This window comes from Tamandua tetradactyla, chromosome 7, assembly GCF_023851605.1.
Source record: "Tamandua tetradactyla isolate mTamTet1 chromosome 7, mTamTet1.pri, whole genome shotgun sequence".
Taxonomy (NCBI): Eukaryota; Metazoa; Chordata; class Mammalia; order Pilosa; family Myrmecophagidae; genus Tamandua; species Tamandua tetradactyla.
The window spans coordinates 118,149,008-118,165,304 of record NC_135333.1 but is presented as its reverse complement, the minus strand read 5'-3'; the positions used below and the strand labels follow the sequence as shown (position 1 = coordinate 118,165,304).

General features: G+C 40.1%; 2 pseudogenes; one reads left to right on the top strand and one right to left on the bottom strand.

The window, feature by feature from the left end:
• The window catches only part of LOC143690615 (52 kDa repressor of the inhibitor of the protein kinase pseudogene), a 427,237-nt pseudogene that overhangs the window by 396,467 nt on the left and 14,473 nt on the right, over positions 1–16,297 (top strand).
• On the bottom strand, positions 1,618–14,854 carry LOC143690228 (DNA-directed RNA polymerase III subunit RPC9 pseudogene; annotated as a pseudogene).

Sequence of the window (16,297 nt, the reverse complement as noted above, 5' to 3'; positions counted from 1 at the left end):
AGATTCACCCTTAGAGTCTCCAGTAGGAAAAAACCCTGTAGACACTTTGGTTTCAGTTTTGTTTTGTTTTTTAAATCAGGTTTCACTTTATTTCTCTCTATCCATGGCAAACTAAACTCTTCAAAGATTTATAAAACTTCTCGAGCTGGAAACATTTGCTAGCTAGGTTAAGTTCTAAACACATTCAGAGAAAGTATCTAACACATTTTAGGTTAAAACTCAACATTGAAATAGGCACATGTATGCTTTGGTAGATAAATCAGTAAGTCAAATTCCCAATACTTGAGAGTGACAAAAGTATACTCCTCTCCATTAATTTCCATGTTGTCTGTAAACAAAGTTCAGCCATGCTTAGATAATGAGGCTAAGTCTAATGTATGTGCAATTGGTTTATAAGGGGCTGGACATTAATAACCTGAGAAATTGCTGCGGGGGGTGGTGGAATACATTTAGCACTAGCATTGAAAATGTGTAACATTACAACAAAATGGAACTATTCCAGAAAATTGATGTCAATATGTATTTTCTTCCCCAAATAAGGAAAAGAATGAACATGGGAAATCAGATTTTAGCAGTATTTCCAGTTCCTAAGGCAACCAAATGCCTGGAGTTATTAAATGTTCCAAAGTCTGAATGTTAACAAATTTTTCACATGTTAATCATCCTAATATTTGAATTTCAGTGAGTGATGCAACCTTACAATAGCCAGCAAATTCAAATTATTATCTAACCTCAATTCTGACATTTTTGCCCCCAAAAAGGGCTATACAATTGTGCCCTTTCTTTAATATCAAACGATTTGCTCCCTGTACAAATAAATTCCACCTGGCCTCAGCAGGTCCCTGCAGAGAGCTCCTCCTTCAAGACAACAAACTGAAAGTTATCAGAAGTCAGCCACCATTGCACCAACTGTTCCTGCTGCCTCTATCAGTCTGACTCAAGGGCGTCTTTGCAAAGGGAATGAGCTGGGGCCCTAATAACTAAGACTAAACAGTGGCCAGTAAACAAGCTTATCCCAGCAGTGGAAAGGGGTCTGCAGCCCAGAGGAAAGGCTGGCCAGGCCTGGTCTGTTCTTATCAGTGCTGCTGTTTAGGAAGTTTCCCAAGTTTTGAGCCAAGTTCAGTGGCTTATTTTAACCTAGAGTAGTGATTCTAGGAATTTTTAGCCATTTAACTAGATTCTAACAATCCAGCAAAGTATCTGAGTGAGTGCAAAAGTTCCTAGAGAAGCAGATGTAACTAATCAGAGCATAGCAAAGGAAATAGGACACCTTACCAGCCGCACACAGGGGCCTCCTCACAGCTAAGTCAGAGACCTCAGGGAAAATATTTGTACATAAAAGGATCTATTCATTATCAACCTTAACTTTGTCCTCCCCTCTTTAGATCTCTGCCCTGGCAACCTTAGCCTGTCTTCACCATGTATCTTCTCCCTGAGCACAAATTTTCCTATTTAGCTTATTTTTGAGAATAGTTTATTTTTGTGACTTACCCAACTAACCATGAAATCAGGCCTGTCAGAATAAAGGGTAAATCCAAATCAGCCATCCTCAGATGGGTTCTGGAAATGGCTGCAGTGGCTCTCAGTTCCACAATATGCTCAGCAAGCTGTGCTCTTCTATGTTGGGTCATCTTCAGCCATTGCCTCCTCATTGGTATTTTTCTTCTACTCAGCCTCTAGCCCCGCAGTTAGAATGCTTGTGACTGCATGGTGGAGAGGCTCGATCTGCTTCTCCATGAACTGCTTCTCCCTGTTTCCTGCCATCAGTGGGAATTCAACAGCACTCAGAGACTTGTGAATTAGCAGCTGAAGATTTTCAGCTTTGATCAATTTGCAGCTCTTCATTACTGTGAGAAACTCTCTGACAACGTCAGACTCTGGTGCCTGCATGGTGCTTTTGATATGCATTTTAATGTTTCATCAATGATAGTATTCAAGTTCTGTTGCCCAGAACTATACTTATTCTTTCTGAATTTTTTATGCTGCACTTTCAGATCAGTTAGTAACTGGAACACCTCGTTATTACTAAGTAGTACAGAATTGGCATCCTTCACTTCCCAGCTGCCCAAGCCTTCTCACCTATGGATGCCACAGGACAAGGCACATCATGCTATGCCAATTGCTGCTCTACTGATTTTGACTTTCTAGACTGTGATGTTTCTATTGTTGAAACACCAAATTCATGGTCATAAGTTATGGCACCCCTAAAAAAGCAGCTACATCCCACATGGATAAAAATGGGAAACTGCTTCCCTTTAGTGTACCTGGTTGGGAAAGAGAAGGAAAAGGAACAAAATTATGCCATCTCCATGGGACCGGATGAGCAGTGTTGCATAATGATTCCCAAAAACCAAAGTCTGTGAACAACTGTACAATGATTTCTGGGATATGGTTATGTAAACAAAACAGATGGAATCCAAAAGTACTGAACAAATGTCTCCAGTCACGATTGAGTCCCTGAGAATCTATGTATACAGGAAAAAGTATTCTGATTGTGGAGAAGACATGGAGAATACTACTGTAATTATACCTAATTATGTACCAAATATTACTTTGAATCCCTCTGCCACAGCTATGTGGTATAGATACATGTTTGTAAATATGTTGACAGAATGAACAAACCTCTTTTTCAAGCAATAATGCACAGAATCACAAACTATTTTGTGAGGTTCATTTGAAAACTCCAAGTGATATATTAGCTATTGTGCTGGTTTGAAACTGTTGTGTACCCCAGAAAAAACATGTTCTTTTATCTTCATTCATATTTCTAGGTGGTATCTTTTTATTGTTTCCATGGAGATGTTACCCACCTAATTGTGGGTCAGAGCTGTTGATTAGGTGGTTTCTGTGGAGATGTATCTCCACCCATTCAAGGTGGGGTTGCTTCTTAGAGCCCTTTAAGAAGGAACCATTTTGAAAACCCTTGAGAACCCATATAGCCAGAAACCAAAAGCCTAGAGAGAAAACTAGCAGACATTGCCACGTGCCTTCCCAGCTGACAGAGTTGGCTCTACATGACTGTGCTGGTTTGAAAGGATGTATGTACCCTAGAAAAGTTATGTTTTTATCAAAATCCCATTTCATAAAGGTAGAATAATCCTTATTCAATACTGTATGCTAGAAACTGTAATTAGATCATCTCTCTGGAGATGTGATTTAATCAAGGATGGTATTAAGCTGGATTAGGTGATGACATATTTCCACCCATTTGGGTTGGTCTTGATAAGTTTCTGGAGTCCTATAAAAGAGGAGACATTTTGGAGAATGAAAGAGATTCAGAGAGAGCAGAGCAGAATGACATAGCCATGAGAAGCAGAGTCCACCAGCCAGCAACCTTTGAAGATGAAGGAAAATGTCTCCCAGGGAGCTTCATGAAACAGGAAGCCAGGAGAGAAAGATAGCAGATGATGCCGTGTTCACCATGTACCCTTCAAGATGAGAGAGAAACTGACTGTGTTCACCATGTGCCTTCTGGCTTGAGAGAGAAACCCTGAACTTCATTGGCCCTCTTGAACCAAGGTATCTTTCCCTGGATGCCTTAGATTGGACAGTTCCATAGACTTATTTTAATTGGGACATTTTCTCAGCCTTAGAACTGTAAACCAGCAACTTATTAAATTCCTCCTTTTAAAAGCCATTCTGTTTCTGGTATATTGTATTCAAGCAGCTTTAACAAACTAAATCAGCTATATAAGCCAATTTTCCAGAAAAAGAAAGAAAATCTACATTCAAAAAGTAGAAACTCGATTAAATGACCATAAAAAAGGATGAAGGAAGAGGGAGAGTAATTGAAACATAAAGACAATGTGAAAAGTAACATGGGGGAAATGTCATAATTAACATCCCTTATGTGGGGAGTTCTTATTCCTCTGTGGCTGATGCATGCTGACAATGTCAATATTAGTAGGCTTCTTAGTTTTATACTAAACATTGTAGAAGTTGATGAAACACAAATAATGGAAGTTTTGGCCTAAATATGTCCTTCAGTGTAAATGACACGAACCATAGGCAGTAATTAAGACCTACATATTTTCTTGAACAATTGTCGTGCTGATATGTAAAGAGTCTGAGAAGTTCTGCTTTAGGATGCAGAACTCTTTCTGGTTCTCCTGTGCTGCTGAAATTTTTCTATTATTAAAATTATTAGAATACCTTGAAATGATGTGAGATTTCTGATTCATGTGACTAATATTTCAATCCTTCATTCCTTATCTCACACATTAACATAGGAAAAAGGAAATATTATTTGTGGCTATACATAGATGTAGAAATACCTCTGAACATTTCAAAAGCATTTATGATAAATCTCTTCCCATACAAGGAATAGAAGTAAATTTTCTGAATTATAGAGAGGATTTCTGCAAGACTTCTCAATCAGCATTCTACTTAATGAAGAAAAAGTGAATGCAGATCCTGAATTTCAAAAAGGAACTTAGTGGAAAGAGTCAAGAAAAAGAAAATGTATAAATATCATAAAGAAGAATAAAATCATGATTATTTACTAATGGAATAAATAAATATTTGAAATGCAATCAATGTAATTTACCATATGTGAGATTAAAAATAAAAAATAAGCATAAATTGGTCATATCAAATTATACAAAAGAAGCATTTGAAAAACTCAACATCCATTTCCAGTAAAAAGCTTTTCAATACACAAGAAAAACGATATTTCCTCATTCACATAAAAGGCACAGTTATTGGTTGTACTGTTTCTCCCCAAAAGATAGTTTCATTTCCTAGCACCTTACTAGATTAAAACATTATTTAGATATAGATCTTGGAAGTTAATGTTAGTTAAGTTGAGGCCAAACTAGGCTAGAGTGGACCTTAATCCATATGACTGATGACTGTATAAGAAGAGAAATTCATACACAAATGGAGAGACAAAGGGAGAGAAGATAAACATGTGGCAGAGGGAGAAAATACCATGGATTGCAGGTACATTGCTGCCAGAACACAGATTCAGAGGAAGTGTGGAAATGCTTGCACCTTTATTTCAAATTACTAGTTCCAGAACTGTGAGACAATATGTTTTTGTTCTGTGAAGCTATCTGGATTGTGTAACTGCTTATGGCAGTCCTAGGAAACGAAGATAGACATATACAATAAACCACAACTAATATCACACTTAATATGATGAAATACTGAATGCCTCACCCCAAAGATCAGGCACAAGGCAAGGATGTCCACACATACCACTTCAAATTCAAAACTGCACCTAAAATATGAAATGTGTAGACCCAAATCTGACAAAATATGTGAAATACCTAGACACTAAGAGCTATAAATTTTGCTGAGAAATATTTGAAAAGACACATACAAATGAAGATATAAACCACCCTCACAGGTTGAAAGACTAAATATTGTTGACTTCAATTCTATCCAGATCAGTGCAATCCCAATAAAAATCCAACCATAATTTATGTAAAAATTGATAAACTGATTATAACTTAAAATGGAAATGAAAAAGACCTAGATAACTGATGGACTATAAAAATGAACAAATTTGTAGGACCCATCCTGAATGCAGTGTTGTGAAATAGTTATGCACCCCAGAATGCCATGTTCTTCTAGCACAATCTTGTAAGGGCAGACCCATTATTGGGAAGGACATTTTGATTAGATTGTTACCATAGAGATATGACCCCACCCATTCAAGGTAGGTCTTTCTCAGCTTACTGGAGTCCTTTAAGAGGAAAACAGTTTTGTACAACTCTCAGGCACTGATGCTTGAAGACAAGAATCTCCAGCCCCAGGAAATGCTAAGCTAAGGGATTAAACCCAAAATTTGCCCCAGAGAAGCTAAGGGAGGACCCACAGACACTTAGAGAGAAAGTCACTGGAATCAGAAGCTGAAAACAGTGGAACCAGGATCAAGACCAGCATATATCAACCACATGCCTTCCCAGCTAACAGAGGTGTCCCAAATGCTGGTGGCTTTCTTCAGAATCCAGATATTATCTTGTTGATGACTTAAATTCAGCATTTTCATGGCCTTAGAACAGTAAAATTATAACCTAATAAATTCCCTTTATAAAAGCCAATCCATTTCTGGTATATTGCATTCCAGCAGCTTTAGCAAACTGAAACACCATCTGACTTTAACATTAAAATAGAGCTACATTAAGAGAATATGATATTTGCATTAAGATAGATGTAAGAATTGAGTCACCTGAAGTAATCCCTTATATCTTTGGTCAACAGATATTTGATGGAGATGGAAAAACAATTCACTGGTGAAGGATAATCTTTTTAACAAATGTCACAGAAGAATTGGATATCCACATTATATAAAATTAACTTCTATCCACACCATGTTCTATGTACAAAAATTAACCATTATGAATGTTGATATTGGTTTAAGCCATAATATCTTAACCAAAACACAAAAAGCATGATCCATTAAAACCTGATGAGGCTCAGGGTGGGGAAGCTGGTGGAATAGAGAGCACCAGGACTCACTCCTCCTCCAAAACAACTAGTAGGCAGCCAAAAAGTATATGAAAAAATGAAGGCTAGAGAACCACAGTATAAAGGAAGAGTGGGATGGTGAGACCGAAAAACTACAGTAAAAAGAACTTATTCCATGGTGGCTGACAGCATACATTTCCCACTGTCAAAGAGAGCTTCCTCAGGTCTGGTTCCAGGCTAGCTGCTGTGGATGGAGAGGGACTGGAAATCCTCCTCCCCAAGAATGGGGAACAGTTACATGGCTGAGCACTGATCACGTTTTTGTTTGGTGATTTATATTTCTGGACACCACTCTAAATCATTCTTATACCACTCTATAAAAGGACCATCACAGCCACTGTTTTAACCCTATTCTTCACAAGGGCAAAGGCGGTGGAGGTTTAAAGATAAAGGCCATCCTTAGACCTGCGTGGAACAGTTTGCTGAAGAGCATAACATGCTGGGGTGTTCTGGAAAGTGAAGTTTTGGGGGAAGTATCAAAAAGGTTTTTTGTGTCTTTCTTGACTTTCTCCTCAGGGCTCTTTGAAACTGGTCTGTTCCCCATTTATGGACCTTAAAATCTGTTTTTGCTGAAAGTGGGACTGGAAAGTCTGTTCTGGGCTGACTCTGTCCCCAGAATTTGCCCTCTAGGCAAAAGAAGCTAGAGAAAATAAAACAAGAGTACAAAAAAAAAAAAAATACTACAGAGACAAAACAAAAACAGAGCAGACCAAGTACCCAGAAAATAAACAGAGGAAAGGAAGCTATCTCCTGGAGTTAAAACAATTGCACCGTGTAATTTTAAATATTGTACTACATATCCAGAGCAAGTATTCATGAAGAAGAGCTGAATAAACCTGATTAGTTTAATGCACACAATTCTAAAGGGCTGAAAAAGAGTTGAACTCTCAAAGAAGGGCTTTAAAACACAAAGGCAATCAACAATAAAACCTTAAACAAGATTGAAAAACTGACTTCCAGAGTAAACTCATCAAGATACTCAGATACCTAGACATCAATAAGGAATTACATGCCATACAAAGAAACAGGAAATGATAGCCCAAAGGAATGAATTAAAACTTTGGAGGAGATAGAATTTGGAACAACTAGTCAAGAAGGTTAAAAGTAAAGCCCCTAAATCAATTCAATGAGAAAATGGAAAATATGGTTAAAGAGACAAAAGGTATTAAGAAGACACAGGGTGAGCATAAAGAAGAATTTGAATGAATGAAAAGAAACATAACAGAACTTATTGGAATATGATATACAATAGAAGTGACTAAAAATACACTAAAGGCATAAAAGAACAGATTTGAGCAGGCAGAAGAGAGAATCAACAAATTAGAAGATAGAACATTGAAAATCAGATACTCAAAAAGAATGGACAATTTGAGCAGGGTCTCAGAGATATGGATGACAGCATGAAGCATGCAAACATGTACTTCATCCATATCTCAGAAGGAGAATAGAAGGGAAAAGGTACAGAAAGAATATTGGGGGAAATAATGGGCAAAAATTCCCCAACTCAAATGAAAGACATAAGTATACATGTCCAAGATACTAAATGTACTCCAAAGTAAATCCTAACAGACCTCCTCCAAGACCACACTTATTGTCAAATGCCAAAGATACAGAATCCTGAAAACAGCAAGAGAAAATCAATTTGTCACAAAGAAAGGGACTGCAATAAGACTGAGTACTGATTTCCCATAAAAAACCATGGCATGAGGGAAGGCGCTGGTGTGGTATATGTAACAAATTGAAAGAAAAAATTCAGCCAAGGATTCTCCTTTTTTAATGCAAATCTTTGAGCACAGCATAGAAACCACCAAAAGTATACAACCACTGGTTCACAGTATCATCACATGGTAGTGCATACAACCCTGTGATCAAACATAGAACATTTTCATTACTCCAGAAAAGAAACAAAAATAAAGAATACCCTAATCCTCCCATACTCCCTGTCCCCATATTCTTGATCCACAGTGTTGGTGTAGTACATTTGTTACTGTAATATAAATGTATTAAAATATTACTGTTAAAAATATCATCCCTAGTTTGCAATAGGTACCTTTTTCCATGAACCCATCTATTAACTCCTTATAGTAGTGTTGCTCATCTCCTCTAATTTATAAGAAAATCTTATTATATTTGTACAGTTAATTACAGACATTGGCCACCACAAGATTTACTGTATTATACATTCCCCTGTTTTACACTCCAATATTCTTTCTGGTGATATATATGACTCTAAACTTCTCTTTCCACCACACAAACACACCATTCAGCACTGTTAATTACTCTCACAATAACGTACTACCATCACCTCTGCCCATTTCCAAACATTTAAGTTCAACCTAATTAAACATTCTGCACATATTAAGCAACTCCTCCCCATTCTTTAGCCTCATTCTATATCCTGGTCACTTATATTTCATATTTTGTGTCTATGAATTTACATATTTTAATTCGTTCTTATCAGTGAAATTTTAAAATATTTTTTACTTTTGTGTCTAACTTATATAAGTTAATATATTGTCCTTAAGGTTCATCCATGTTGTCACATGCTTCAGGACTTCACTCAGTCTCACTGCTAAATAATATTCCATCATATGCATATAACACATTCATTTATTCTTTCATCTGTTGATGGACATTTGGGTTTCCACCTTCTGGCAATTGTGAATAATCTTGCTATGAACATTGGTGTGCAAATGTCTATTTGCATCCCTGACTTCAGATCTTTGGGGTATACCCCAAGTAGTGGGATTGCCAGGTCATGAGGCAATGTTATACTTAATTTCCTGAGGAACCACCAAACTGTCCTCCACAGCAACTGTACCATTTTATATTTCCTACTAGCACTGGATAAGTGTTCCAATTCCTCCACATCCACTCCAACACTTGTAGTTGCCTATTTGTTCAATAGTGGCAATTCTACTAGGTGTGAGATGATGTCTCAGTGTGGTTTACATTTGCATTTCTCTAATAGCTAGTGAAGCTGAGCATCTTTTCATGTACTCCTTAGCCATCTGTATTTCATCTTTGGGAAAATGTCTACTTGTGTCCTATACCTTGTTTTTAATTGGGTTATTTGTCTTTTTATTGTTACATTGTAAGATTTCCTTAAATATACTGGATAGCAAACATTTATCATATATGTGGTTTGCAAATATTTTCTTCCATTGAGTCAGCTGCCTTTTCACCCTTTTTCCAAAGTCCATTGAAGCACTGAAGTATTTGATTTTGAGGAGGTCCCATTTATCTATTCTTTTCCCTTGTTGCTTGTGCTTTTGGTGTAAAGTTAGTCAATTATACTTTATCCAGCAAGTTTGTCCTTTGAAAATGAAGGAGAATTTAAAGTAAATGCAGATAAAGAGAAACTGACAGTCAATGAGAGACTTTCTCTACAAGAAAGAATATAGGAAGTTCTGCAGGATGAAAGGAAAAGACAGGAAAGAGAGGTTTGGTAGAGAGTGTAGAAATGAAGATTATCAATAAGGGTAACTTAAAGGGTAAAAACAAAAATAAGATATGACATATAAAAGACAAAGGATAACATGAGTGAAGTAAGCACTGCCTTTAAAGTGATAAAATTGAATGTTAATGGATTAAACTCACCAATCAAAAGACACAGATTTAGCAGAATGGTTAAAAAATCATGATCTATCTATATGTTGTCTACAAGATGCTCATCTTCAACCCAGGTACACAAATGAGTTGGAATTGAAGGAATGGGAAAAGATATTCATGTAAACACCAACCAAAAAACAGCTCAGGTGGCTATATTAGCATTGGACAAAAACATATTAAATGTAAAAAATAAGCAAAAATAAGGAATTTATGGATTACTAGAAGGGTAGATCTATCAAGAAATAACAATAATAAATATTTAGGCACCTAGTCAGGGTGTCCCAAAACACATGAAGCAAACACTGTCAAACAAGAGGAGAGAAAAAAGTGTCTCTCTAATAACAGTTACAGACTCTCAAGAGATAGTACATATAGATAGAGAATTACTAAAGAATCAGGGGTACTGAATAATATGATAAATGGACTAGACCTAACAGACATATAAAGAATGTTGAACTTCAAACACGGTTATGTTTTTCTCAAGTGCAAATGGACCATTATCCAAGATAGAACAAACATTGGGTCAAAACCTGAGTCTCAATACATTTAGAAAGATTGAAATTATACAAAGTACTTCCACTAACCATAATGTAATGAAGTTGGAAATCAGTAAGAGAAGGGGAGCTCAAAAATTCACAGATATAGATGTAAAACAACACACAGCTAGACTGACAAAAAGTGAGAAAATGCAAATAAACAAAATCAGAAATGTAAGTGGGACATTACAATTGACCCTACAGAAATAAAAAAGATCATAACAGGAAACTATGAACAAATGAATGCCAACAAAGTAAATAATTCAGAGAAATACACAAATTCCTAGAAACACATAACCTACACTGACTTTAGAAGAAATAGAAGGCCTCAACACCAATTACAAATAGACATTGAATCAGTCATCTAAAACCTCCCAACAACAAAAAACAGCTAAGATCAGATGGATTGGCAGGTGAGTTTTATCATGCATTCCAAGAAGATTTAGTACAAATCCTGCTTAAACTGTTCCAGAAAATTGAAGAGGAAGGGACACTGCCTAAATCAGTCTAGAAGCCAACATCACCCTTATAACAAAAAAAAGCCAGATACAGTTACTACAAAAAAATAAAATTACAGATTATTTTCTCTAGTGAATATAGGTGCAAAAATCCTCAACAAAATATGTGCAAATTGAATCTAATAGCACATTAAAAAATTATAAACCATGATCATGGCAATTTTAATCAAGGTATGCACATGTGATTCAGCCAAAGACAATCAGTTAATAAAATGTACATTACAGGATTTCTGAGAAGATGGCTGATTAGAGCAATTTGAGATTACCCCTCCTCCACAGAAAAGTTAGAGAAGGGACAGAAGTGCGACTGAGGCAGCAATTTGGGGGTGCAGCTGACCTGGGAGAGCCTTCTGCACCACTTGTGCCAGCCCTGGTTGCAGAGGCCAAGGAACTGAGACACAGAAAGGTGGAGCCTGGTGTGGAGGCATGGAGCGCTGGAGCCTGCAGGAGTGCACCGACAGTAGCCCCGGACTAGGAAGTAAACCAGGCCACAATTCTTGGGCAGGCTACCCTCACTGGTGCAACCCTAGGACTGGCGACTCACCTCACAACCCATGCACCTGAACCCCCTCACCCGCTCTGATTCCCCATGCTCCAGGCACACCCACCCCACCAGCACCCAGTGCATATACTTGCCCCACACCTCCACCCCAAGTGCAGCCCAACCCACCTCTCCTACACCCCTCCCAAGCACTACCTCCCCCTTCCATGCTCCCTTCAGGCTATTGCCAGCATATAACAGCAGCAGACAGTAACCTCCATACCTAAGCTACCCCTAGCCCCCAGTCCATAGTGTTGCACAGCCTCACCCAACCCTCCCTGAGCTCAGCGCATCCATTTAAGGAACTCCCAGGCCCAGGCGTGCATGCAGACCCCCAATCATATCATCAGCTCTGGGAACTGCATGTTACAGCTCTCCTAGAACTGTGCATGTGCACAGCCCTCAGCCTCTCTTCATAACTATGAGAAAGTGCCATTTTGCCCAGTCCTCAACCTCACTTCCCAGCTCTGAGAAAGTGCCAACCTGCACTGGGTCACATCTGCCCCCAATCCAAGAAGGTGCAATGCTGACCTGCTGCCACAGCTCTATGCATGCTCACAAAGGGACCCATGCCTTACACCAGTGCACACCAGGACTATGTCCCCCAGACAGGTGCACCCACATGGCTACATCCTCCCTGGCCGCTGGGTGCCCACGTTTACAACACCAGTGTAATATCCCCAACCTGCACCCATACCTGCCCTGAAACAAATCACTGTACTGAGTGCTCTACCCCATGCCCCCCTCCCTGATGTAAAACCATCCTGCAAACACAAGGCCTTGGACTACTGAAAGAAATCAACTCCCAAAGTAAATCAATGAAGATATCTACATGTGACGAATACAGCAGAAGATCACTAAACATAATGCAGACAGATATAGCCCTCCCCAATGATCAAATTAAAACACCAGAGGAGATACAGACATTGGAACAATTAATCAAAGATGTTCATACAACTCTACTTAATAAAATAAGTGGGATAGCAAATGACATAAAAGAGCTCAAGAAGACAGTAGAAGAGCACAAAGAGGAATTTGAAAGAATAAATGAAAAAAAAGCAAAACTCACAGAGATTAAAGACTCTGTTGACCAAATAAAAAACACACTAGAGGCACACAACACCAGATTTGAAGAGACAGAAGAAATAATAAGTGATACAGAGGGCAGAATAACTGACTTTGAAGACTCAAAACAGCAAATGGCAAAAAGATGGAAAAAATTCAATGGGAACTCAGGGAAATGATAGACCAAACAAAGCACACAAATATAAGAATCATTGGTGTCCCAGAAGGAGAAGAGAGGAGTGAAGGGCTAGGAAGAGTAGTTGAGGATATAATGGGGGGAAACTTCCCAACTCTCATAAAGGATATAAATATACAAGTCAAAGAAACCCAAAGAACACTAAACAGAATAAATCCAAATAGGCCTTCCCCAAGGCACATACTAATCAGTCTGTCAAATGTTGAAGAGAAGCAGAAAATCCTGAAAATGGCAAGAGAAAAACAATCTAGTACATACAAGGGAAATCAATTAAGACTGAGTTCAGACTTCCCAATTAGCACCCTGGAGGTGAGAAGGCAGTGTTATGATAATTCAAGATTCTGAAAGAGAAAGACTTCCAGCCAAGAATTCTATTCTGTACCCAGCCAAATTGTCCTTTAAAATTGAGGGAGAGATTAAAGCTTTCATAGACAAAGAGGTCCTGAAAGAATTTGTCAACAAGAGACCTGCCCTACAAGAAATACTAAAAGGAGTTCTGCCAGCTGAAAAAAATACAGGAGAGGGAGGTCTGGAGTAGAGCACAAAATTGAAGAGTACCACTAAGGGTAATTTAAATAATATGAAGAGTAAGAAGGAAAAGAATATATAGATCTGACAAATAAAATAGAAAAGATAAGATGGTGGAATCAAGAATCACCTTTTCAGTAATAAATCTTACTGTTAATGGACTAAATTTACCAATTAAAAGATACAGATTGGCAGAACGGATTAAGAAACATAATCTTAAGTAATATATGCTGCTTAAAAAAGACTTAACTTAGACACAAGGATACAAATAGATTGAAAGTGAAACGATGGAAAAATATCTTCCAGATGAGTTGTAAGCAAAAGAAAACAAGCTAACATTTGCCGCTGATAGCTTCAGCCGGGCCGCGCGACCGGTACACTGGGTGGGTTTGGGGCGAGCTCGCGGGAATTAACTTGGGTAAGCTGAAGCCGGCGCTTTCCCCAGCCGGCGGTCGCAAGAAGTCGTCACTCAGGCCAGATGCGGGTTTTAAGCTTTATTGATACACACTGGGATGGGCCACCCGGGAACCCGAGGAGTGAGACGTCTGGGGTCCGAAGACCTCGGGGCTCGGATGACCCAGAGCGGGGTAAGCGTGGGGCTTAAGTACTCTCGGGGAGGGGTGGAGTCTTGGGTGCACACGTCAGGGGGAGACAGCCACTCACACAAGCTAGGCGGCAGTTGCTAGGCAGAAGGGTATGTTTCGGGGATAGGGAAGCATAGAGAATAACAGGAAGGCCTGTGGTTTGTGGCGAGCTACGGAAGTGGGCGGTCTACGACAAGAGGGGGAAGGGGGGAACAGAGAGGGGGGTTACAGGTATGGAGGGCAGAGAGTGAATGTAGAGAGGGAGAGAAGGATTAAAAAATTTTAAGCATGGCTAGGCTCCAGTCCCTGAGAAATATGCCACAATTCCTCTCCTTTTTCTTTTAAAAGAGCACACTTGTGTGACAAGTGGCGGGCGTGAACCTTTGCTGGGAGGGGTAGGGATGAGATTCCCCTTGCACGTGAGGCTCAGAGTTTCAGGGGAAGGGTGTGTGCTGAGCCGACCTTTATGCAAATCTCATGTGCCCCAGAAGAGCCAGAGGAGGCCTGATAGATTGGCCCTCTTCTGCAACTACTTTGTGTCGCACCCAGCGGTGCCCATCTGGTAGCCGTACGGCGGCCTCAGATGCACGTACTCTGGTAACGTGCAGCCCCCGTGGGGGAATGGAGGGAACACAGAAGTGGCGGAGACACACGGTAAGCATGGCCAGAGCTACAACAGCATGATGCAGGCTCCACAAGAGGACTAGTCCCGGGAGCAGCACCAAGACCCCAGGGTGGTCAGTCCTGGGGGTTAGCCACACTGGCCAGCCAAACTTGCACCTGCCGACGGTTGTCCACATCGGCGAAGGGATTTTGGAGTTTTAGAGCAGCTAAGGCGAGAAGTTGAGTTTGTTGATGTTGTTTAGAGAGACGCTGACATAGACATTTGAGTATGATGAAAAAGAGGATGATAGCTAGAAGCACTATACCGTAGGAAATGAGATTGGAAGGTTTGAAGAAAGAAGTAAACTTGGATAGAAGGTCGTTTAAAAGAGAGGCAGAGAGTTTAGGGACCACCGTGCTTTGGAGATTTAGAATGTGAGCTTGAAGCTGGTGTGTATGATTCCAATAGGAGTCATTAAAGGCAGTGAAAATTCACTCACGCAGGTTAAGGCGGGGTTGGGAGTGATTGACAGGAACAGGAGTTACGTCTATTTGCTGCTGCAGATTGAAGACAGCTGCATGCAGAAGATGAATGATGTTTTCTTGGGCGCCGGCTACTTTGGCTGTCGTTTGGGATACGTTGAGAAGGACTTTAGCTGTGGTGGAGGTTTGAGTGAGAGCGATGGCTGCTACTGTACTGGCGGTGACTGCAGCGACGATGGCGGCGCAGAAATGCCGAAGTTGCGTCTGGATCGGTGGTGGGTTTCTGTCCCTAGCGTATAAGGGGTGTAAGGAAGTTGGGGGGCCACCCAGGTGGTGGCGTTGACTGGAATCCACAGTAACTTAGGCTGAAGCACAATAAATGCATATAGGGTTTACACTTATGCATAAGAGGAAGAAATATGGGGGTTTGAGAAAAAGGTAGGTAGTTATATTGATGCATTGCTCAATTTTGGGCTCTGGTCGATGGCTGAAAGAGTACTTGGAAGTTTCAATACAGAGACTGCAGTCTTGAAGACAGACTAGAGGGCAGAGATCTAGACATGCATGTTTGCCGCAAGCGAGGTAGGAGGAGAATAGAGGGGTTCTGAAATAAACGTCAGCTGTGGGGCGAGGAGAAGAATGAGAGGCGTCAGACGGGAAATAAGCGCATAATAAGGTGTAACTTGGAGCAGCTTAGGATGATGGCATTTATGCCAGTGAAGTTTTAGAGGAAGCGACTTGGGTTTTCTGACTTTAGCTGGGTGAGGGGAACTACAAGGGGATCCGGGGGGAGAGGAAGGTGTGACATTAGGGGAGGTAGCATTAGGAGGGACGGGCTACCAGGTGGATTTTAGAAAGATGCCCGGGAGGTTAGTATTGTTTGAGGTACCGTAATTGGAGGAATCTTTCATGTAAAGGTCAGAGCCATTATTAAAGGGAGGAGGACAGGCGGCGGGAGGAGGGGCGGAAGGAATGGGGGAGGGTTTAGGATGTTTTGCCTCCGCGCCTTTAGGGAGGGCGGGGTAAAGGTTGTGACTCTTTTCCGGTCTGGGTAGTGGGGAAGAAGGCGGAAGGGTGGAGTTGGTCTTTCCGCCATTAGCTTCTCCGCCATAGTCCTGTAAGGGCGGGTGCCTCTCGAGTCGCTTTTAGATGGGGCT